Raw genomic sequence first — 7,056 nt, forward strand, 5'->3', positions numbered from 1 at the left:
GAAACCAGTGGCTTATGCGTCTCGCCAGCTCAAGGTCCATGAGCCGAACTACCCCACGCACGATTTGGAGCTGGCAGCAGTCGTCTTCACACTGAAGGTGTGGAGACACTATCTCTATGAGGTCAGGTTCGAGCTCTTCTCTCACCACAAGAGCTTGGAGTATCTATTCTCTCAGTCTGAGCTGAACATGAGGCAGAGACACTGGATAGAGCTCCCAAAGGACTATGATTTTGACCTCCAGTACCACCCACGTAAGGCAAACATAGTGGCAGATGCCCTCAGCCGTCAGCCACGGGGCCTGATGACACATATGATGATTCAGGAGTGGAGGATGCTAGAGGATATAGCAGAGTACGACTTCGAGTTTGGTCTATAGTCTTTTATCGTTCAGTTATCGAGCCTGTCGATTTAACCCTCTCTTGTCGCAAGGGTGATCGAGTCTCTGCAGGCAGATAAGTCATTGCAGGATTACCGAGCAGAGGCAGCATCTGAGAGTCAGACAGATTGGTAGATTGGTACTGATGGTGGACTTCGCTTCAGAAGCTGATTATGTGTCCTAGATATTCTTGAGTTGCGCAGAGATCTTATGACTGAGGCACATCGATCGCAGTTTTCTATCCACCCTGGCTCGACGAAGATGTATTGTGATATGAAGAGACAGTATTTTTGGATGGGATGAAGCGCCAGATCACCAGTTTTGTGGCTGAGTGTGACACATGCCAGCGTGTCAAGGCCAATCATCAGAGACCCCCTGGTCTATTGTAGTCGTTGAGCGTCCCGACATGGAAGCGGGTGCACGTATCGACAGACTTCATTATGGGCTTGTCGAGGACTCAGCGCGGTCATGACACCATCTAGGTTGTCGTGGACCATCTGATGAAGTCGGCACATTTTCTTACGATTCATGAGACTTGACATTTAGACCAGCTAGCCAGGCTATTCGTTGATGAGATTGTGAGACTGCATGGTGTTCCTGTCTCGATCATTTCAGACAGAGACCCGAAGTTCACGTCTCAGTTCTGGGGGAGCTTTCAGAGAGCGATGGGCATTGATTTGTATCTCAGCACCGCGTATCATTCGCAGACCGATGGACAGACTAAGAGGGTCAACCAGATCCTTGAGGATATGCTTCGGGCCTACGTAATTGATTTCGGGGGCAGCTGAGATGAGCATTTGCGATTGGCTGAGTTCGCATACAACAACAGCTATCAGGCGACCATCGGCATGACTCCTTTTAGGGCATTATATGCCAGACCATGCAGATTTCTAAGTTGTTAGACCGAGGTCGAAGAGCGGCATCTCCTAGGTCCCGAGCTTATGAGTAGACATTAGAAGCTATCGATATCATCAGGCAGAGGATGCCCACAGCTTAGAGCCGGCAGAAGAGTTTTGCTGATCGTCAGCGTCATCCTTTGGAGTTCGTTGTTGGGGACAGAGTGTATCTCAAAGTCTCACCCATGAAGGGCGTGGTTCGATTTGGAGCGAAGGGCAAGTTTGCCCCAAGATTTATAGGACCTTTTGAGATCACTGGGCATGTTGGCGCCATGCCCTATTGGCTTACCTTACCATCTCAGTTATCTGGTGTCCACAACATTTTCTATGTCTCTATACTGAGGAAGTGTAGGTCAGACATCGTTCCTGTTAGATTGACAGTCGTTAGAGGTTCGTGAGGACGCTTCTTACACTTAGCAACTAGTTCGTATCCTCGATCGGAAGGAGCAGGTCCTCCGGACCAAGGTCATTCCCTTGGTGAAGGTTCAGTGGGGTCACCATTATGTCGATCGCATCTTGGGAGAGTGAGGCCGAGATTCGAGAGCGCTATCCACATCTCTTTGATGATTGATTATATGTTATATCCTGTATGCTGTCTTCGATTTTATATAATGATACCTTGTTTCCTCTTCTATTATGAGTTATGTTTACTTGCAATGATTGTGTAAATTTCGAGGATAAAATTTTTATTTGGAAGGGAGAGTTGTAAGACCCGTATCCTAGTCCGTACCGTTCCATAGGCTTCCGTAATCCTTTCGGCCGAATTCCGGCAACCCTCGACCCGTATCCGACATTTACGTGCGATACTAAGTAGAGTCCTGCATACCAAAGTCGGCTCGACCGTCGCCGCGTTCCAACGCCGAGACTCGTACATCGATCTGATACTCGGGCTAGAAGATGTGGGCCCACGTTCATTCTGAAGAAACGCCGCGTGTTACGAATTTTGAGGGAATCTCTACAACATGTCCTATCAATCAATCAATCAATCAATCAAGTCAAGTACACTCCATACCTCAAGTACCAACACCCATCCCTACTTTTTCCACAAATCAACTCTCTCTCACCCCTACCCATTCCTCTTTTACAAACTTCAAACTCACCCATACCTCCCCATCCCATTCCTTACAACACCATTCCCATATCATCCCATCACTTATCTCTCTCTCATTTCTCAAACCTCCCAAGCAACACCCCACGTCCAAGCCTTCCTAAGCTCTCCCAAATCAACAAGTGTGGCCTACCCTCTCACCTCTCATTCCCACCATCAAAACTCCATCATCCACCGTCAAAAGTCGAGCATAGGAGCTAAGGAGGCCAAGGGACCAAGAAGAAGGCCGATAAGTGGGTGATCTAACCGTCAATTTTGTTATTTGAGGGCCTAAATATGGTGGGACCCATCTTGATGTATGCTTTGTATTTAGGGAGGGCCTATAGGGGCGGGGTCCCTCCCTTTCTCACTAATCTCTTTCTCTCTCTCTCTCTCTCTCTCTCTCTCTCTCTCTTTTATCCCTATCTCTCTTGTGTGAATCATAGTGTGGTTGTGTGTGTGGCCCACCATGAAGTGTATATTTTATCCATGTCATTCACCTTCATGGGACCCACCTGACGGATGTGTTGGATCTACACCGTCCAGCACATTAACGGGCCTGGATGGAAGGAAAAACACAAATATCATGTCAATCCAAATAGCTGGGCCACGTCCATGTGGGACCCACCATGCTGCTTGTGTTATATCCAGAGTGTCCAGCGTCAAGGGACGCTGGACGTGGCCAGTAGTGGTGTGGCGAGCAGTGAAGTGAGAACTGACGGTGTGGTGTCAGGCAACAAAAAAATAAATATATAATATAAATATTTGCTTGGTTCAACAAGCCTTGGGTGGACCACTCATGCAGGCCCCACCTTAATGTATGAATATAATCCACGCCGTCCATTCCATTTCTCAGTCCATTTTAGACATCGAGCCGAAGTATGAGGCCAATCCGATTATCGGGCGGGCCATACCATAGGAAATAGTGGTTTTACCATTAAAATCCACCTTGATGTTTCTTTACACCAAAACACATCGAATATTAGACTCATTTGGTCTATCTTGAGGCATAAAGTTCAATGATCGGGTTGGATTCTCCTGATGCGGGCCCCACCTAAGCAAAACTATCAATTTTTTAAATAAATAGCAGCAGACGTTGTTACCACCACCCAGAGGACGGCGTAACAACGTCCTCTGCGTTGGGGACGAGAAAGGGTAGGGACGTAGGTCCCATGTGTAGGCCCCACCGTGATGTGCGTTGAACATCAACGCCGTGCATTTGGTGCCCCTCCTTCTTGGACCGTGGGCCACCCCAAAATCAGCCGTATGTGGTGCTCAGGTGGCCCACATCATAGGGAACAGTGAGGATTGAATGTCCGCCATTGAAACCCTTTTTGGGTTGCAGAAATTTTGAATCATTATGAAACTTGTTTTTCCTCCTCAAACGGATCTGCTGACCTTATCAACAGATTAGGTGGAAAATAAACATTATGGTGGCCCCACGTGGGACCCACTGATGTATGTGTTCCACACTTTCCATCAGTGTGGCCCCCACGATGAGGCATGTGCCTTATCTATGATGTCTATCCTTATGGGACCCACCATGATGCATGTGTTGCATCTAAATCGTCCAACCATTTTGGAAGATAATTTTAACACTTGAGACTACAAAAATGAGGCAGATTTATCAAGTGGACCACACCATAGAAAGTAGTGGAGGGATGAATGCTTACCATTGAAATCCTTTGAACCTCGACAGTTTTGGATTAAATTAATATTTGTTTTTCCTCCCAACCAGGTCTTTGTGACCTTATGACAGACTGGATGGAAAATGAACTTGATGGTGGGCCCTGGAATTTTATAACAGTGAAAATCATTATCTCCACTGCCATCTGTGATATGGTCTAGTTGATCTTTTGATGCGATTTATTTATGTGTGTGTGTGTGTGTGTGTGTATTGATTTCTAAATAATTAAGTTGGGTTTGGCCTTTTGAATTGGCCCATTCGAGTTGGCCCACTCCACTCGGCCCATTTTGATCGGCCTATTCGATCGGCACATTTGGTCGGCCCATTTAAATTGGCCCATTTGTTATATATGAGGCCCAATGAGATGCATGTGAGGCCTATGTGTGGTCCGAATGTGATGTATATGAGGCCCATTGCTATGTGAGATTCCACCATGATTTATGTAATGATGTTCATGGCAAGTCGTGCCTTGGGAGCAATGATGGTTTGATGTCCACATTATAAGGATGATGTTGGTTAAATGTCCGCATTGTCACTCTCCCTAGGGCCCATTGATAGGCCCATACTTGTAGTGTGTAGGCTGTCTAGGCCCATCTTCGTTATGAACAAAGCCCATCACCATATAACATGTTTAGTATAGATCCATGATTCATGATCATACGTATCATATGTATACTTGATATGAGGAGTGACTGATCATAGCATATGCCTTCGGGTAGATTGTTTATGGACTCCTTGATAGGTGGAGTTGCCCCACATAAGCGCGCGGTACACGCAGGATTATTGCATGTCTGGTAGGGTGATTTATGCACTTGCATTTGTGTGATTGTGATTATTATATGCCTTAGTGACATCAGGGCCATAGCCTCCACAGACACATCGTGGGTGGCTAGATTGGATATCGCAAATATTATTTCTAGCATCGGGGAGCCATAGATGTCTCTGGATGAAAATTCCTAAACCCGATGGTACTAGAGGATGACTCCAACGTCAAGACCGAGTGGATATATAAGCGCACAAGGGCCGAATACTAGGAGGCCGAGTCTCCCACTGTGTCGTGGTCGGTTGGAAATGGGTGTGGCCTTACTCGCCCGAGGGTAGGGGGCATTACTAGGCTGAGTTTGACCAGGTCGTGAATGGGTCCACTATCGATATGCCGGATAGATATTGGCAGACTATTGACCAGGCGGATAGTGAGGTTTCTTACGCTCACTTGGATTGCGCACCTGGGAAAGGGGTAGTGCCATTTGGAGTATACTAAACCCCGTTGATTATCCAGAATGAGAACTGTACTGATATTTGATGAGCTGTATTGATATGTGGATGAGGATTGGCATGCTTGATTTGCATCTCACATCGCATGGTCTTGATATGGCTGATAACATTCATGTCCTGCACCGCATAGCCTTGGTACGGCTGATTGCATTCATGTACTCATCAGCATGATTCCGCATTACTCTGACCTTGCATTCTGAGCACGCTCATATTGCGCACACACTTACACCGCCCTTTAAGCTTTATATAAGCTTATGTACAATTGATGCGTGTAGGTGACATCAGGACGCAGCCATAGCTTCACCGTAGTTGGAGTGTACAGTTGAGCTTCTGGAGTTTTTGTTATTTTCATTATCTTGTATTTCCCTTTCATACGCATTGTACTCAAAGTTTTTTATCATAGTAGATTTTGTGATGGTATTCTTGTGGTTATTATTCGTGGGTTGCTTATGGTTATGCTCATTACGATTCAAATCATATTTGAAATCCTCCTTGTAGGATCGCAGGCTCGGAACCTGGTGTATGGGTGTCGGGAGTTGAGAATGGGGTACTATGGAGGCTGTCAACACCAGATTCCGCGATCGGGGATTTTGTGAGCCCGGTTTTTGAGTTTGGGGCATGACAAAGGCCCTAGCCTCAATCATTTTCCACCACCAAATCCACCTTACTTGTGATTGGGAGGTAAGAAACAAATCCTACTTCCTAACCTAGGTTTTTCTAAAATGAATTGCATAAATCTCATATAGTTCTTGTTGTTTATATAGGAATTTGTGATTTTTCCCAAATCCTTAACCATAGGAATTCAAAATCGGATATTCCTTCTTAAGGTGAGGACCATTATTTCTAGGTTTCCATTTATTGACCCTTAAGGGTCTCAGTTAATGATTAAATGCTTATAGATGAATTTGTGCATGCTAATATGTTGATATTTTGATTTTTCTATAATATATGTTATTGGTTGCATATGGATGTTTACGTGTTTGATAAAATGTCTAGGTGATTGAATGTGTTGTTTCTTGAATGCTCATATGCTTGATTGAACGCCCAACTAAATGTGTTATTTTTTTGATGCCCACATGTTTGATAAAATGCCTAAGTAGATTTGTTGTTCCATTGATGCCCACATGTTCGATGAAATGCTTAAGTGATTGTGTAGTAGAACCCATGCTATAATTGTGTGATGTAATGTTAGTCCGTAGCGATACTTAGGATTTCTATAATGTTGGGTCAGTTGGCTAACTACCCAAACTAAAGGAGTGACCCGAATTAGGGCGGCCACCCTAGGCTTGTTCGATCGACCTGGGTTGAATACAAATGACCGGTAGTAGTTAGACTACACGGGATGCTTACACCCAATGCCTTCTCCCAGGTTAATCAAATTAGCCCGTTAGCTGACTGATCATGTACATTCACAATGTATGACACGACTAAATGGAATCCAGTATACTCCGTTCCTAATGGATGTGTCCATTCATAACTGTTAGTGTGATATGATCCATTGAGACTCATGAGCCGGGCATGGTGGTATGGGACACCGTGTCTAAACTGTCGGCCTATGCTGGGGTGACGAGCCTCCCGGTAGTGACCAATGAGCAACTAAGACTCATGAGCTAGGCATGGTGGTATGGGACATCATGTCCGAGCTGTCGGCCTATGCTGGAGTGACGAGCCTCTTTATAGTGACCAGTGAGCATTGATAGAGATGATAGACCATTGTTCAAACGGCCTCCGTCAA

Source organism: Magnolia sinica, chromosome 7 (genome assembly GCF_029962835.1).
Source record: "Magnolia sinica isolate HGM2019 chromosome 7, MsV1, whole genome shotgun sequence".
Lineage (NCBI taxonomy): Eukaryota > Viridiplantae > Streptophyta > Magnoliopsida > Magnoliales > Magnoliaceae > Magnolia > Magnolia sinica.